General features: G+C 35.7%; 1 non-coding gene across 1 annotated transcript; it reads left to right on the top strand.

Moving 5' to 3' along the window:
• The first annotated feature begins 19,187 nt into the window (after window positions 1-19,187).
• TRNAV-AAC (transfer RNA valine (anticodon AAC)) lies at window positions 19,188-19,261 on the top strand. Its single transcript has one exon. It is a non-coding gene; the product is annotated as a tRNA-Val (tRNA).
• The last annotated feature ends 420 nt before the right edge of the window (window positions 19,262-19,681 follow it).

Here is a 19,681-nt window from a genome sequence, read left to right as displayed (position 1 = left end):
TTGATGAACTTCTCTCGAGCTGTTAGGCCTAGTTTTTTGTTTATAAGAACTAGTAGTTTTTGTTTTTTCCTGCTAAGTGTTGTGTGCTCTTTACTTTCTACCAAAGCAACTTTATCACTCGAGCTGTTAGAGCTACATACACGAAGTAGGGTCTTTTGGTAGTTGTTACCCCGAGCTGTTCCTCAATACTTGGGGTAGTTTTATGGTATACCCCGAGGTGGTTATCATAGTGAGCATATGCCCGTCCTGTATGCACCTGGGTTAAGTTGACGTAGGTTGTCCCTTATCGGGTTTAACTAGCATACCGAGGCGAGCTACGTATCATAGGGTTTACACCCGAGCTGCCTATGCCTTCGGTGTTAATACTTAACCTATGCCGATGAAACGGTTAAGTCTTATGTGGTGCCGAGGTCTTTGTTAGCTCAGTGTTTTAGCCCTTAGGTTGGGAGAGTGACTTGTACTCTTAGAGTTTGCCCATGCCGTAGAGGCAACTGGGTCTTATCGTGTCGCGGTCTTCGTTTGCTCAGCATTTTGTCCCTTAGGCTTTGGGAGTGACTCATGGTCTACTCAGTAGTTTATAGGTAATATTGCCTTAAGTTGACAATATTCCATGCCCGAGGTACTTGTTTCCCTTCTAGGGTTTCGAGCTCGTATGTTCCTTCCCCGAGCACCCGCTTTACTCGGTAGGGTCCTTCCCAATTTGGCCTGAGCTTACCAACCCCGGGCTCAGGCACCAAAACTTTACGGAGGACCAGGTCGCCGAAGCGAAGTCTCTGCTTCTTGACCCTAGCGTTATAGTACCGAGCTACTTTCTGCTGGTAGGCCGCGGTCCTAATATATGCGAGGTCTCATACCTCGTCAAGTAGGTCGAGGTTGGTGCATAGCTCATTTTCATTTGCCTTGTCATCACACGCTACTAGTCGTAGCCAGGGAACCTCAATCTCGGCTGGGATGACTGCTTCAGTGCCGTAGGTGAGGTTGAAGGGAGTCTCGCCTGTAGCGGTCTTCATTGTGGTCCGATAAGCCCATAGAACACTGGGTAGCTCGTCTGCCCATAGTCCTTTAGCTCGGTCCAGGCGTGCCTTTAGTCCGCGAAGGATAGCTTTGTTCGTGACATCCGCTTGGTCGTTTGCTTGAGGGTGTGTGACTGAGGTAAAGTTCTGTTGAATTCCCATGTCTTGGCACCAATTCTAGAATTTAATGTCCTCAAACTGCTTACTGTTATCAGAGATCAGTACCCGAGGTAACCCGAAGCGGCACACTATATTTTTCCAGAAGAAATTCTGCACGTTCCGGGTTGTGATTGTTACGAGAGGTCCAGCTTCTACCAACTTAGTGAAATAATCAACTGCTACCACTAAGAACCTCCTCTGGCCTGTTGCTGGTGGAAATGGTCCGAGTATATCAATCCCCCACTGTGCAAAAGGCCACGGGCTAGTAAGATATTTTAGATCGGCGGCAGGCTAGTGGTGGATATTGGCATGCTTCTGGCACTTGCCACACTTTCTAACGAGCTCGATCGCGTCTGCTTTCATTGTTAGCCAGTAGTATCCCTGTCGTAGCGCTTTTTGGGCGAGGGCCCTGCCCCACAAGTGTCTGCCGCACAGGCCCTCATGAGTGTTGCAGAGCACGAGCTCGGCCTCGGAAGGTCACAAGCAACGCAGATAGGGGAGCGTGTAAGACCTCCAGTACAGTCGTCCGTCTATTATGACGTATTTGGCCGCCCGACACTTCTCCCTTCTGGCGACATTACAGTCCGCAAGGAGGGTCCTATGTAGCAGGAAGCTCGCGAGCGGATCGATCCAGCTCGGCTCTGCTTGCATGACAGGAGTGGCCTCCTCTGCCCCCTAGAGAATGCTAGGCCGAGGCAGGTTCTCTATGTACACGGTTCTCATGGTATTATCACTAGTCCTGGCTAACCGGGACAGGGCGTCGGCCTCAGTGTTCTCCGATCTCGGGATTTGCTTGATGAAGTGTGACCAGAAGTTGAGTAGGCCTCTCTTACTTTGGTTAAGTAGGCGATCATGGTTGGTTCGCGAGCTTCGTATTCGCCTGCGACTTGATTGACCACGAGCTGGGAATCACTGCAGATGACGATATACTTGGCTTTCACATCCTTGCCTAGAGCCAGCCTGACTATTAACACCTCGTACTCCGCTTCATTGTTGGATGCCGCGAACTTGAAGCGTAGTGCGTACTCCAGTTTTGTGCCGCTTGGGCCGTATAGAACAATTCCGGCTCCGCTGCCCTACTGGTTTGACGAGCCATCTACGTGAAGGATTCAGGGCTCCTCATCCCAATTCGTGCTTGGCCTAACTAGGAGAGATGCCGCACTGGTTGCTACGTCACAGTGCTCGAGCTCAACCGGCCTGGGAACTTCGGGCTCGCCCGAGTTGGGGGCCTCGTGCTCGACCAGCCTGGGGACTTCAGAGCTGAAAGTGCATTCCGCGACAAAGTCTGCTAAGGCTTGGGCCTTGATAGCAGTTCACGGGTTGTATTGGAGGTCGTACTCGCTGAACTCAACGGCCCACTTCGTCAGTCTACTGGAGACCTCGAGCTTGAGTAGAACTTGCCTCAGAGGTTTGATGGTGAGGACGATGACAGTGTGAGCTTGGAAGTACGGACGAAGCTTCCGGGCTGCAATATGCAGCGCGATCCGGACACTCCTAGCTGGCGGACGCCTGGCTCCTAGCTAGCGACGGACGGTACTTAAGAAGAGAAAGGTGAAGGATTCCCGAGGAGCTCACCCAGTGGGAATACTCCGATGCTTAAGTTAGAACACTTGAGAGAGTTGTAAAGGGTGCAAAGAGAGCTAAGAGTGCAGATAGCGCTAGATCAGTTCAAGTTCAGTTACCTTCACCCCTTGGAGATCGGGGCCTTTAAATACAGATGTTCTTGTCAAATCGGGCATAACTGCCACTGGCCCTCTGTCATAGCCGTTATTTGCTAGGGCTGCGTAGGTAACCGCTATAGAGTACTGCCCAATCGGATGAGAGACACGAACCAGAAAGGACAGACACGCCACCACCTGTCGAGAGACGTGGGTGCAGTCTGCTGAGCTGGCAGGGACTGCGTCATTAGTCAAGAGACGTGGGACAGTCTGACGGGTACGGTCTCGTCAGATAAGAAGCTTCCTGAAAATGCCGCGTCGCTCAACAGCGAGCTGCCTTGTAGTGAGCTCCTGAAGGTATCCCAAGCTGATTCCATCTTAGGTAGCCTTTGGGGCAGTCTTCTTGCCTAAGTATTGGAGCGAGCTGGTTCTCTCTACTCGCGAGCTGGGATAGACTTGACTTGGAGTATTCCCTTTTAGCATACTAGGGTTCTTGAGCTTGCGTTGTGACGAGCTCGTTCTATGGCAAGTTGTAATGTAGCGAGCTGACCTGCGAGGACTTTAACGAGCTCGTTACTCAGTTGTAGTCAGACTGTCATGCTGAGTTGTTGCTTATATTGAGTCACATCCACGTGTCACCTTCTTAAGAGGTCGGGTCAAATCACCCTCCATCACTAATCAATCGAGTGATTCATTTAATGAAGCTCCAAACAGAGCAATACTATTAAAATTCTACAAAACAATACTACTGAGAATTTGAATGAAAAGAGAGAAACCTTCCGGATGAATACGTCTGGAACAGAGCAATACTGTTAAAATAATGATCGGAACCTGTGTGCATTAAAATATTGTTAAAACAAAGCAATAATGTTAAAACAATGAACCAAAGATCAATGTCAAAATAATGACCAAAATTCGTGTGCATTAAAATACTGTTAAAACCGAGCAATAATGTTAAAACAATGAACCAAAGATCAATGTCAAAATAATGACCAAAAGAGGAAGAATAAGAAATCGGCTTGTGCTGTGTTCACTCACTTGGCTAAATACGTCTGAAAGGGAAGGAAAGAATGAAAACGAAAACGAAACTAACGGCTTGTGTTGTGTTCCTCGAAACCCTTGTGTGTTCGTTCCTGCATTCATTCCTCCTGTGTTTCTCCTCTTCAAACTGGAAAAATAGAAACTAGGATAATAAGAGGGTAAAGAAGTATAATATGTCGATAGGGGTATTTTAGTAAAATAGAAGCAAACTAATTTGTAAAAGGGTAAAGTAGGTATTTAAGAAAAAAAAATCATCAATTTAACGTTTTCCATCTTGGCCATTGATGGAAGGGAGGTTTTTGTCAAGTTTCTTAGAAATAGAGGAGAGGTTTTTACTAAAGTGAAACTATAGGGGAGGTTTTTATAATTGTCAAAAACTTTAGGGGAGGTTTTTGTATTTTACCCTTATTTTTAATTTGTAGTAGGAATTGTTGGATATAAATATAAGTTATTTGTTTAAATTCTATGTGAAATGTGGACATTGAAGTTAATAAAGATTAATTTATTTCAATTATAAGTATAAAATAAAAGGTAGCTTAATGATTAAAGGCCTGTTTAAGACTAAATAGTGGATAACTTGGGTTTGAATCATGCCATCTCAATTTGTATCAGACCTTATCAACTGATATTGTGTGATACACAACGATACGGATCTGTATGGGACCTATATGCACAACTAGTAGGATTTGCCTCCAGACATGATGTATCCAGTATCGTTACCATGCAACACTAATACCCCAATACAAGGTGTACCATATCGATATTTTAAACCTTAACCACCACTAAACAGGTTCATGTGAAGGTGGATGACTAAGGGTGTAACTTGTGTGGGTTGGTAGGGATGCAAACGGGTCGGATCAGATTCAAATCAGGGTATATTCGAATATGATCCAACATTATTCATGTCAGATCTTTGGATCTGATCCGATTCAACTTGTTTTCTTTAAAAATTAATAAATTATTAAAAGAAAATTTAAATAAAGTAAAAACAAAAAATACAAGTATTTTTTAATTATTTTCATTATATATATAAGTATTTATAAAAAAATAAATAATATAACAAATTTATAAAGATATAATATAAAAAAGATATTTATGAATAAATAAATAAATAACATATATATGTATTATATATATTTATATTTATAAATATATAATATATTGGATCGGATCCTATTATCCGGTTTGAAGATCAGGGTAATCCAAATTCAACCAAATAGGATCAGATTGGATCATGATCCGATCCATTTGCATCCTACGGGTTGGATTGGGTTAAGGGTTATTCCAAACCCAGCTTAAGGTGCAAACCTCGAATTTGGGCGTGACCCAACCTAAGGTCAAACCATAGTTTATCAATTTAGGTTCAATTTGAGCTGGGATTAAGGTTGGGTTGGATTAGGCCAGGCTTAGTTCAACTTAGACAAGTTGGTCGGGTTTGAAAGAATTTACAAATATATTTTTAATATAGTCATATTTTTATTACGGTGGGTAAAAGTAACGGTAGAGGGGGGTGTTTGGTAGGTGGATCTATATTGCTTTGCATTTTGGGTTATTCAATAGAAATTTGTGAGAAATATGTATTTCCACATCATATATAGTCATTTCAACTAAAAATGCATATGTGAGAAACATCAAAACTAACATTTTAGATAGAAATGCCCCTGAAAAAGACACCTTAAATAGAAGTAACAATTTGTATGATCAATTCAAAATGTTTACAAAACATTTCAATTAGCAATATCTTTGTTTTACAAATGGGAAAATGCCACTGTACCAAATAGGGGTGCAAACGGATCAGATCGGATTCAAATTGAGGTATATCCGAATCCAATCCAATAACACATCCTAGATCCAATCCGATCCAAAGACGTAGTTGGATCTCACAAATGGCAAGTCAAATCCAAATCCATAAAGGATGTCAGATATCTGAATCTGATATGGTTCAATTTAATTTCTGATAATTTGAATAAATTATTAAAAAAAAACATAATAGTTCATTTATATAAAGAAAAAAAACATGTCTCTTTATAAACAAATTATAAAAAATGTAATATAAACATATTTATAAATAACTAATAAACATATATGTGTATTTGCGCATGACAGTATCTCCAAGACAAAACTATTTATAATTTATGGACAGTTTTTGAACAGTTATAAGTGGGCAATTTCTTAATTGTTATAAGTGGACAGTTTTTGAATAGTTATAAGTGGGCAGTTTCTTAACTATTATAAGTAGGCAGTTTTTGGAGTGAGAATAAAAGACACATATGCCCATTTTTATGCCCATTGTATATTGTTTAGATAAGGGATAAAAATGTCTAATGAAAAGACCAGAAAATGGGGTTATTCACTCTTTTATTAATAGTATAGATATATATAGATCGGATGCAATGGTACAGAGGGGTGATTCGAATTCGATCTGATTTTCAATAATCGGGTCCTCTTATCCGATCCGAAAATCCAATTGGGGTTATTAAATCCAATAAAAATAGGATTGCATTTGGATTGGATTGGATGATCATCCGGTCCATTTGCACCCCTCCAAACATGAAACACATCCGAGAGGTGGTGGAAAAGCATGAAAGTTAAAAAAAAGGGACGAGGTGGAAAAGCAGGAAATACTTGCAACCCCATTTCTCTCCTTCATTTTTTTATATTTCCAGTTTTTACAGGTCTGTGAGGGGCGTGCAGACCACACTGATGCCGTTGAATTCATATATGATACGCGAAAAGCATCAAATAGATCTCTCTCTGTGATTTTTTCTGGGAACCCATGATCCCAATACACACTTGCAGAATTTTGGGATTAATACACACTATCGATCTGCAAAATTTTACATGGACAAAGAACAAATGAAGCAAGCGAAGGAGTCCAAAATCAAAGCAACAGCAGATCGATCAGATGAAGCTGAAGAAGACGATAGTCAGTCAAAAAGATGATTCCCGGAGGATCAAGATTTATGCCTCGCAGAAAACCAACACCAAAAGTATTATTTGCAGAACTGTGGACTTCATGGCATGTTGAGATTGCGAAGTACAATTTGCAAACTTAATGGGTTTATAGTTAAGTAAAATTCTTTGTAACAATGGTGTCGTGGTGTAGTAGGTTATCACGTCAGTCTAACACACTGAAGGTCTCCGGTTCAGTCCGGGCGACGCCATTTTTTTTATTTCTAATTTTTTACCCAGTTGGCCAGCTGGCTATCTAAGTGCCACGTGCACTATAGTCCATATAGATCCATGGCTATGGTAGTGTCTGAAATTTGGAAAGCAAAAATCTACCGTTTTTGTTTTTCAAAATGTATTTAATATTAAATGAAATGAAGACATTAGTCATTGGTGATGTTTGTTATCATCTGTCATTTTCGCATGCTTTAGAATTTGCTATAATAATTTTGTGCTTCGTGCACATTTTATATTAATTAGTAATTAAGCATGTGAGAAAATTTTTTTCATATTAATTAATTGAATTTTAGATATATCATAGTTAAGATAGAAATTGGAAATTAACAAAGGTAACAATTTGATTAAAAATAAACATAAATGTTTTTTGTAAATGTGCATGTGCATTGCACATGGAATTTTTAAATTACATTAACAATTATTATTATTATTATTATTATTATTAAATTTTGTATTCCATTTCTGTCATAAATAAAAATAATTTTTACTTTAGCAATTATTTTTATTTAATATGATGAATATATAAAATTAGAAATGTTCCCAAATGTTTTCAACAAAATTTTGTACATTTTCTTTTTTTTATGTTCTATCTTTTTTTAAATATTTATTATTCAATTATGACATCATGAGTTTCTTTGAAAAGTTGGAACATTGACCCACCATCTAGATAAGCAAATAGCTTTGCTTTTGGATTAGTTTTAAATTATATAGTTCATCTATATTTTATAAATAATTTTTATTTATTAGACCTAATTTTTGTTTGACATAATTAAGATATATTGTTTAAATTATATAGTTCATCTATATTGTTTATTAGACCTAATATTTGTACTTTTTTATTTTTCTTAAGATATATTGTTTAACTATCATATCATTGATTAATCCATTTGACCCAAATTACTAACCCACCACCCAAAAAGGAAAATAGTTTGATTTTTAGGTTGACATTAAATTTTGCATTACATTTCCATCTTTGATAAAATTATTTTTTATATATAATTCTTATTCTTGTTCAATATAATGAATTTATAATATTAGATATGTACCTAATATTTTATTTTATAAATATATAACATTAGATGTGTGCCCAAATTTTCTCTTTTCTTTAATTTTTGTGATTCTTTGTATTTTCTATTTTTAAAAATTTTATTATTTGACTATGGAATCATTTCATTTCTAAGTTGATTTTAAATTTGGTATTCCATTTTCATCATTAATAAAACTACTTGCTATATTTCATACTTATTTTTGTTTAGTATAATGAATATACAATATTAGAGACAATCCCAAATATTATTTTTATTTTTTGTATTATATATTTATATATTTTAATTTTATATTATATATTAACCCATTTGACCCTAAATGGTTTAATTGCTTATCCACCATCAGGATAGAAGAAAATGGTATTATTTTCAAATTATTTTTTAAAATATTTTTTATACTATTAAAATTAATGATGTATATTTGATTAGTAGAATTTAATGATGAGAAAAAAAATATATCTTAAATATAGGATTTAATGAGATAGAATAGGAAAATGGTTTTATTTAAATTTTATATTCCATTTCCACACTTAATAAAGACATTTCTTATTTATCATACTTATTATTGTTTAATATGTCAGATATATGATGTTAAAAATATTCCAGACTTTTTTTAACTTTTTTATATTTTTTGCATTTTATCTAATTTTGAATTTTATGATTTAATTGTAGCAACATGTATTGGCCCATTTGACCCAAAATGGTTTAATTTCTTAACACCACCTAAATGAAAACACTATTTTTTAAATAAATTTTAAAAGTATAAGTTTTTATGTTATTGGAATTATTAATTTATTATATATGGATTTAATTAACATAATTTAATGATGAGGAGAAACAAAAATGCCTTAAATATCTGATTCAATGAAAGTAAATGTGAGTTAATACCTTAAATGTTGGATTTAATGAGAGGGAATTGAATGAATTGAATATTTTAACATTACCTCTTTTTAACTCATTTAATATCAATAACCAATTATCCTATTTGCCCTCATTTTTATCAATAAATTAAAATATAGAGGGGTAGATTTTGTCCTTACAAAATTCCAGAAATATTCTTGAAGCTATCCGTGCTTTTCAAAGTAGTATAGATAAAGGTGCAGGTATTGCTTGTGACAATTTCAAATAACAATAATAATTTTCGAGAAATACAGTACTGCAGCCCGCTACAGAATTCTGAAAATACATTCCCCCATAGTCTACTAGTAGCGCCCCTCCTCCCATAAATCGCATCCTGCCTATGGATTTGGCATCAATCCACGATCAGTATTCATTCCCCCAGCCCTATACGGTGGGGCTAAGAATTCTGAGTTGGGCTGAATAGTTATTCTCTCTAATAATTTCTATATCTCATCGAAACCCATTAGAAATTATAAGTAATTAAAGTATGGTGTGCTAGTGGATTTAAACTGTATTTTACTTTTATTGTTAATAAAAATTATTCTTATTTATCATATTTATTTTTGTTTAATATGATAAAGATATAATATTACAAATGTTAATAGGGGTGTCAATGGACCGGTTTGGATTGGACCTGGCCCATACATAATGAATTTATATTAGATTGGGTTGGTTTGAGCCAATATCTGGTCCATTGATATAAGATAAGAATGTGGGTGTCAATGGACTAGGTTTGGGTTAGAATTAATCTAAATTAAAACAAATTTAAACAGATCGGACGGTCCAGACATTGAATTGGATCGGTTCAAAATGGTCCAAAATTTTCATTGGATTGGATTAGATTGGACCTGGTCCATTTATAACGGAATCACATTGGATTGATTGGATCGAATTGTACCAAATCCAGTCCAATTGACACCCCCTAGATGTGAACAATTTTTTTAGATAAATTTTCTAGTCCAATTGACACCCCCTAGATGTGAACAATTTTTTTTGATAAATATTTGCATTTTTATTTCTTTCTATTTTGAGTTATTATTATAAAGTTATGACATCATGCATTGACCTATCTGACTATTTGAAAGATAAAACAATCATATTTTTGGGAAATTTTAAATTTTCTATGCAATTTCCATAATTAATTGAAAAAACTATTATTATGGCACATTGTTTCATATGACAAATCTATATTATATGAGATTTGTTAGTTTTTCCATAAATTTTTATATTTTGTTTTTGTAATTTTATTTATTTTTTTATTATTTAATTATGACATCATTATTTGACCCATTTTTCCAAATGGTTGGATCATTAGGGTGCAAGTTGTGCAAGTTGGGCCAAGTTCATACTCAACCTAGGCTCAACCCTATGCATTGGGACTAAAGCTCGCACCCAAGGTCAAGGTTGATATATCCATTTTAGGCCCAATCCACATTGAAATTTGAAGCACTTGGGTTGGGCTCAAGCTTGGATTGGTTATAGATGTCTGGAAATATGTATGTATGTATGTACATCTCGTAAAACATAAAAGCCCAAGCTTTTGGGCTAGGCCCAGGCCCAACCTAAGGAAGGACCAAAACTCCAAGCTAGTTTGTCTAAAATTTCAAGTTGGGTGGGCTAGGCTCAAATTGAGCCCACCTAATTTGCACCTTTATGTGTCACTAACGAGACCAGATCTACTCCTCACACATGGTGCCTCACACTGACCTCACAGGTACATCCCATCATGCATTAGGAGCAGATCCCAATTCGTCACTTACCACCACTTAAATGGAAAATTTTATATTCTTTCTAAGTTTAAAAATACAAAAGAATGATAGCAGATTCAATTTGCAGTTTCCCCTCTAAAGGAAGAATATCATATCATTTATACTGCTATTAGTGGTTTATTAAAGTGAAACTTGGCTAGAGACACTCATCCAATTCTCTTTATTTGTGGTTCATTCATTGTAATACACTCATCCAGTTCTCATGCTTGAAATGCAAGACACTAGTTCTATATCACATAGAAAATTGGAATTTTCATTATATTTGGTTCCTCCAAACCGTTCACTTTATATTTGAAATGTTAGTGGGTATGTTTAGCATGTAAAAGTTAGCTGCAAGTTAGGAAGGAACTGTTAGCTTAATTTGATCCTAGTAGGTGAATTAGATTTTTTTTTTTTTAAAATGTTAACATATACCATAGGGAAAATTCTTGATCAGTACCCTGTACTTTGGCTCGAGTGACAATTTGGTCCCCGAACTTTAAAATGCAACAATTCAATACCTAAACTTTCAAAATGTGACAATCCTGTATCTAAACTTTCAAAATGTAATAATCCAGTACCTTCTTTTAACCAGTCTATTAATCAACTGTTAAGTGACATTTAAAAAGTCAAAAATGCCCCAAGAATGTCATCTAATTCTCTTTATCAACCATCCAAACATTGACAATAAAATGAGCAGTCTCAAATTCTAGATTGTTTCTAAACAGTCACCAACTTTTTTGAATATAAGAGGTTATGTTTTGGGACTGTTCAGTTTTTTGTCAACGTTTGGATGATTGATAAAGAGAATTAGACGGCATTCGAATTCAAATGTCACATAATGGCTGATTAACAGACTGATTAATGGCAGGTACTGGATTGTCACATTTTGAAAGTTTGGTTATTGGATTGTCACATTTTGAAAATTTGGGTACTGGATTGTCGCATTTTAAAGTTCAGGACCAAATTGTCACTCGAGCCAAGGTACAAGGTACTGATCAAGAATTTTCCCTATATCATAAAAGTATAAATGGACTTCAAATCTAGTGAAGTGTTATCAACCAACTCCTCGGAAATGGCCTTTTGATCAAATATTCTACTACTCCTTTCCCACCATAGAGCCGACATGATTGTTAGATGTACCACCACCAACATGATCTCCCTTTCTTAGATATGCCTTGTATTTTTCATCCAACCAAGAGGTTTCCTAACCAAAGCTAGACAACATCAAGAAACAAAAATTGCTTCATAAAAATTATATCAAACTCTGGAAGAATAATCAAACAACATTGGATGACTCCATCTAGGTTTCTTTTATTGGAGCCATCTAACCTGGCAAAATGGATAACCAAATTTTGCTAGCCATATTTATTCTTTACGACATATTTCATGGTGACATTGGGATCGATCCATGGTAGTCATACTATCAAACTGCATTGATCTGGTCTGACCCATTCTTTGGTGAAGATTTTTTCATGTCTTATAAATATGGTCACAAGAGTGCAAGCATTTACCTTGTGTTTGTACGTGTCTTTCAGGGTTTTGTTATAATGTTTGTTACAAAGATGGACTAATGATGATTGAATGTTGTTGTATGATTAGATGTGAACAGCTTCTCTTTGTACTAACAAGACGTTAGGATTGGTTTGATATTAGGTTAATTGGACATCTCAATGATGTTATACTCTTAGCCAAGGATCAAGTTTCATTGTTAACTTTAAGATCAATTTGTTTAGAATTATTTATTGAACGAACCATGAATATTTTCTAAACAGTTTGACAATGATTTAAATGTAATAGAGTATAATGTAATTCCATTAGAGTTTAAATTTATTAGAATCGATGTGGTTGTTTTTATCAAACGGTCAAATAATTGATTCAAAGAAATTGGGTGCTGCCAAACGTGATTTTGTTTCTGAGAAACAAGAATCAAACGATTGTGCTAGACAGGATTGGTGATTCTCAGGATGAATATTCTCAAAATCCATTCTTTCCTAAAAAGATTCTAAGAATGAGAATCCCCTCAATTGATGTCAAACAGGGCCTTATCCTACAGAATAAAATGAAAACCGAAGTCCATTAAGCATGAGATGTGTCATATACTTACATTCTTATCAAAAACCGAAAACAATGGTAAGACACATGAATCGGCAAACCCTTCCTCAATGTAGAAAGACCTTGAGCAATTCAAAACTACACATATAACCACAACCAATTTGTAACCCACACAACCACAAGATAACACCATATGAAGCGGAGAAATGAGAAGCATACACTAAAGAGTGAATAGACTTCTTTATAAGAATGCCATGAGAGGCTTTGCATCATGCCCACGCTTCGATCATTCTTGCACCTACACCCATAAGACCTAAGGATGGCCACCTCCACGGCTGACAAGCATTGTCTTCAAAAAATAATAAAAGCTTGGATTGCAGACATTGTACAAGTAGCTACCTATGCCATTTCTGAATTTGTATCATGTCTGAGTCTCCTCTGCGCGCCCATGACATTTACTTGTCAAGAAAATTTAGTCAGAAATAGATGAAGAAAAAATAGTTCTAGAAGTAAATATAGAGGAAGCTGGATGTAGTGACTCATTCTGGGATCCAGCATGTGCAAGGCCATGGTACTACTCCAATTTGAACGCTTGATTCATCTTCATGAACACAATCTCCCAGAAGTACTAATGCCTCAAGATGTCCATATGAGGATAAAAAACTCTGAAAAATTACAAGGACAAACAATACTGGCTTACACGATCGTTATCTTTCTTGATATCACAATTGACAATGCAAACTCATAAGAATGTGCATGTAATGACAAGGCTGAAATTTCCTTATAAGTATTTATAGATTTGTGCGAGTCAAAAACCAACATCACATCACATAATCATATGCTTCAATAGCAAAACTTTTGAACACTGAGTATGGGTTGAAATGTCCTTACTTAGAAGAGAAAATCCCCATAGAGAAGGAAAAGAAATACTAACCTTGTTGCAACACTAGCCTTCCCATTTTTCCAATTCTTGAATGGGCTATCAACGATTCGGGTGTACCCGACATGCCCAAATAGACAGAGACAATTATAGGTTCTGGTTCCATGATTATGTCAGAATTTATAATTTAGTTTGTTCTAGTTTTCATTTCTCCCAAATCGAATCAGACCCAAAATAGATTATTTTGTTTGGTAATATAATATTCCATCATCTTGTTATTATTTTTATCATATTATAGGCTTATAGTGTCAAATTTGATAGATAGATAGATAGATAGATAGATAAAGGTGTTTAACTTTTTAACATATAAAAAATTTAGAATTTTCTTTCAATTTTATTAACATTATAAGATAAAAAATTGAATTTTAGGTTACCATTTAAATTAGAAAAGTGGTTTAATGATTTTGTCATGATTATTGATCGGTTTTGGAATGTTTCTATCTAGATCAAACCCGACCCCTACCTATTGGTAGCCCTATCATGAATGGTAGCCAACTTCTAGTCAAACCACCTCTTAAAGCTCGATGAGAAAAAGTCAGTCACTTATCCTACTAAAGAAAAAGAAAACTGAAGTCCATTAAGCATGGGATGTGTCATATACTTACACTGTTATCGAAAATCATAAACAATGATAAGGCATATGAATTGGCAAGCCCTTCCTCAAAGTAGCAACACCTCAAGCAATTCAAAACTACACATAACCCAAGCCAATTTATAATCCACACAACCACAAGATAACACCATATGAAGAAGAGAAATGAGAAGCATACACCAAAGAGTGGACTGTCTTCTTTATAGTAATGCCGTGAGAGATTTTGCATCATGCTCACATTTCGAGCATTTTTGGCACCTACACCCATAAGACCCAACAATATTATGGCAGCCTCCACAACGGACAAACTTTGTTCTCCAAAAATGATATAAGCTTGGATTATTGACATTCTACAACAAGTAGAGACCAGTGCCACTTTTGAAGCCATATCACGTCTAACCCTCCCTTACACACCCATGACATTTACCTTTCAAGAATATCCAGTTAGAAAAAGATGGAGAATAAATAGGGTAGAAGTGAATATAGAGGAAACTAGTTATAGTGGCTCATTTTGGGCTTTAGCATATCCGAGGTCATGGCTCATTGCTGCTCCGATTCAATTGTTTAAATCATCTTCGCCAACACAATCTCCTAGAAGTGCCAATTCCTGAAAATATCCATATGATTTTAAAAAACTATGAAAAATTACAAGGACAACAACAACCATAAAGAAATTGTAGCCCTTCAAAAAGTTTTTTCATATACAAACAATACCGTCGTACACAACCACAATCATTTCTAATACCACAATTGACAATGTGAACTCATTAGAATGTACCTACAATGAAAATGGTGAAATTTCCTTGGAAGTATTTAAAAATTTGTGCGAGTCTAATATCAACATTGTAAAAGTTTGAACATCGGTTATGGGTTGAAATGTCTTTACATAGAAGAGTATATCCCAATTGAGAAGAAGAAGAGATACCAACCTTGTTGCAGTATTAGCCTTCCCATTTTTCGTATTCTTGAACGGGTTGTTAGTGATTTGGGTCTACTTGATGGGCCCGAACAAACCAAGCCAATTATAAAGGTTATGGTTCCATGATTATGTCAAAATTAATAATGGGGTTTGTTCTATTTTTCACACCTCCCGAACAAAATCACACCCAAAACAGATTTTTTTTTGGTATATATAATATTTCCTTCATTTTCTTATAATTTTTATCATATTATAGAATTATAGTGTCAAATCTGATAGATAAATAAAGGTGTTTAACTTTTTAACAGATAAAAAATTTAGAATTTTATTAATGTTATAAGATTAAATTTTAATTTTAGGTTACCATTTAAATAAGAAAAGTTGTTTAATTTCTAATTGTTGGTTTGGTTTTTAACCTACATTATTGTTTAAACACAAATTTTAATTTAACAAGGATGTTTCTAGGTCAATGATTTTGTCACGATTATTGATTGGTTTGGAATTGCTTCTACCTAGACCGCATCCATTGAGAGCCCTATCATGAATGGCAACCAACTTCCAATCGAGTCACCACTTAAAGCATGATGAGAAATAGTCAGCCAATTATCCTGCAGAATAAAATGAAATCTAAAGTCCATTAAACATGGAATGTCTTATACTTACATTGTTATCAAAAACTACAAACAATGGTATGACACATGAATTGGCAAGCCTTTGCTCAAAGTAGCAAAACCCCGAGCAATCCAAAGCTACACATATAACCCAAGCAAATTAGAAACCCACACAACCACAAGAAAACACCAAATGAAGCAGAGGGATGAGAAGCTTACACTGAAAAGTGGACTGACTTCTTTAAATTAATTCTATGAGAGGTTTCGCATCATGCCTGCAATTCGAACATTCTTGGTGCCTACACCTATAAGACCCAACAATATTATGGTAGCCTCCACAACCGGCAAACATTGTCCTCCAAAAATGATATAATCTTGGATTACAGGCATTCTACAACAAGTAGATACCTGTTTAACTTCCGAATCTGTATCACGTCTGAGCCACCTTTGCACACCCATGACATTCACCATTAAAGAATATCCATTTAGGAATAAATGTAGAAGAAATAGTTCTAGAAGTGAATATAGAGGAAGCTAATTATAGTGGCTCATTCTGAGCTCCAATATAAGCGAGGCCATGGCTCATTACTACTCCAATTCGAACGCTTGAATCATCTTTTCCAACACATTTTGAGAGTTGTCTATTCCTGAAGATGTCAATATGAGTTTAAGAAACTAGGAAAAATTTTAAGGACAACAACGACAATAAAGAAATTATGGCCCATAAAAAATTAGCATATATAAACAACATTGGCTTACACGATTGCAATCATTCCTGAAGCCACACTTGGCAATGCGTACTCGTAAGAATGTGCCTGCAATGACAAGACTGAAATTGCTTTAGAAGTATTTATTAATTTGCAAGAGTCCAAAATCAACATTGCACGATAGAATCATATGCTTCAATAGCAAAAGTTAAAAATCGAGCATGGGTTAGAAATATCCTTACCTAGAAGAGCAATCCCAATGGAGAAGAAAAAGAGATACCAATGTTTTGTAGCACTAACCTTCTCATTTTCTATAATCCTGAAAGGGCTATCAACGATTTGGGTCTACCCGACGGGCCCAAACAGACTGAGCCAATTATAAAGGTTTTGATTCCATGATTATGTCGGAATGAATAATTGGGTGGGTTTCGGTTACCACCCCTCCTGAATTGATTCATACTGAAAACTGATTATTTTGTTTAGTATATATAATAATATTTCATTCATTTTCTAATAATTTTTATCATATTATAGGTTTATAGTGTCAAATCTGATAGATAGATGGATAAAGGTGTTTAACTTTTTAACATATATATGATTTAGAAACATATATATGTATGTATTTATATATATATAATAAAAATGATTTATTTAATACTAGGCTCACAAGCCTCACAAGTCAAACTTCATTGGGCTCGAGCTTGAATCGATTAGAAAACGAGCCTATATATTAGACTGAAATTTGAATCAAAGCTCCATTTAAACCGAGCCAGACCGAGCTGTTTATGAGCTGTAAAAGGCTCAACTCGTGGCCACTCCTATCTATATGGGTCTTGGGAGGGGTGGACTGGACGGTTCCACTCTCAGTATGGAACCTTCATTCTCACACATTTCAACCCAAGACTTTACCATTATACCAACAAATTGCGTTAATTGTCATATCTTACTCTATTGATAGGCTGGTTGCAAAATATAGGCCTTCACAGGTGGTATCAATGTGCCAGTTATTTAGAGGCCTCAATATTCTTATTTCTTATGTTGTTCTCTCTGTTTATTTCCTATGTGCAGGCCAGGCAATTGCTTGCTGTCAGAGGGGTCTATCCTATTTTGGCCAGTCCTAATGTGGTAAGGCTTTTGCTCTTGATTATCTGATTATTAAGGAGATGGAAGACATATTCTGTCCCTTTCCCCATAAAATAATAATTAGAACCACTGAAAGATGGGACAGACTCTATAAGTATAGGAACACCATCATACATGAGAAAAACATTAGAACTCATACACAAGTTATTTACTGAGGATTGATGAAACTGAAATTAAAACATAGAGCTGCTTGCCCTGGGCTTGGACAATGCCTGAAACTGAAATTAAAGAAGCCTCTTAAAAAACTGAAAGAAAACTGAAAGCTGTATCTATGACTACTAAATTAATAGGCTATGTTTTGTGGTAATAGAAGGGGTGCAGCTTGGGTTAGATTGAGCATTTGTTAAATTCGAATGAGCTGAACAATAATTCAAGCTTGATGTAGTTGAAGTTCAAAATTAAGGCAATCCTAGGTAATAAATAGCTTAAAAGAGTCAGATCCTTAGCAGGGGACGGGGATCAGTTGGGATGTTCCAAATGTCTTTGAAGCTTGAATCTAATGAAGTGCCATTGGATCAGGCACAAGAAATGCTAAGAATTATCCACCCATGAAGGGAGAAGTGTATTAGTTCAATTTCAGCTTATTCAGTTTGGTTCCCTTTTCTTTTCTGAGACCTTATCAACCGATATTGTGTGATACACACTAATATGGGTCCGTATAAGACCAATATTCAATACAAATTTATGAGAAATATGTATTTCCACGTCATATATAATTGTCATTTCAACTAAAAATGTATGTGTAAGAAACATCATATTTGACATTTTAGATAGAATTGCCCTGAAAAAAGTTATTTTAGATAGAAGTAATAATTTGTATGATCAATTCAAAACATTTCAATTAGCAATATCTTTCTTCTACAAATGGGAAAATGCTAGTGTACCAAATAGGGATGCAAATGAAGCAGATAGGATTCAAATTGAGATATATCTGAATCTGATCCGATAATACATCCTAGATTCAATCCAATCCAAAGACCTGATCGGATCTCGCAAATGGAAAGTCAAATTCAAATCCATAAGGATGTCGAATTTAGATATCTGAATCTGATATGATCCAATTTAATTTCTGATCATTTTAATAAATTATTAAATAAAAATATTTTAGTTCGTTTATATATAAAAAAAAACGTCTTTTTCTGGGAAACCAATGAAGTGTGGGATTAATACACTGTTACAGAATTTTGGGATTAATACACACTATGGATCTGCAAAATTTTACATGGACGAACAACAAAGAAAGCTAGCGAAGGAGTCCAAAATCAAAGCAACAGCAGATGAAGCTGAACAAGACGATAGTCTCAGTTAGTCAGAAAGATCATTCCCGGAGGATCAAGATTTCTGCCTCTCAGAAAACCAACACCGAAAGTATTATTTGCACAACTGTGGAATTCATGACATCTTGAGATTGCAAAGTACAATTTGCAAACTTAATGGGTTTATAGTGAAGCAAAATTTTACCAAACAATGGTGTCGTGGTGTAGTTGGTTATCACGTCAGTCTAACACACTGAAGGTCTCCGGTTCGAGTCCGGGCGACGCCATTTTTTTTACTTCTAATTGTCTACATAGTTGGCCAGCTGGCTATCAATCCATGGCTATGGTGGTGTCTCATAAAACTGAAATTTGAAAACCAAAATTCTACCGTTTTTTTTTTTTGTTTTTTAAAATGTATCTAATATTAAAAGAAATGAAGAGATTAGTCATCGGTGGTGTTGGGCATTTTCTTATTTATCATATTTATTTTTGTTTAATATGAAAATCGTATAATATTAGAGATGTTAGGGTGTCAATGGACCGGTTTTGGGTTGGATCCGCCCAAACCCAAAGTATTTATTGGATTGGACTGGACCTGGTCCATCCATAATGAATTTATATAGGATTAGGTTGGATTGAGCCAATATCTAGTCTATTGATAGAAGATAAGAATGCAGGTGTCAATGGACCAGGTTTGGGTTAGAATT

Source organism: Nelumbo nucifera, chromosome 2 (genome assembly GCF_055504915.1).
Source record: "Nelumbo nucifera cultivar China Antique chromosome 2, China Antique-T2T, whole genome shotgun sequence".
In the NCBI taxonomy this organism is placed as follows: domain Eukaryota; kingdom Viridiplantae; phylum Streptophyta; class Magnoliopsida; order Proteales; family Nelumbonaceae; genus Nelumbo; species Nelumbo nucifera.
The sequence above is the reverse complement of the archived record's forward strand: the minus strand, read 5'-3'. Positions and strand labels throughout refer to the sequence as shown.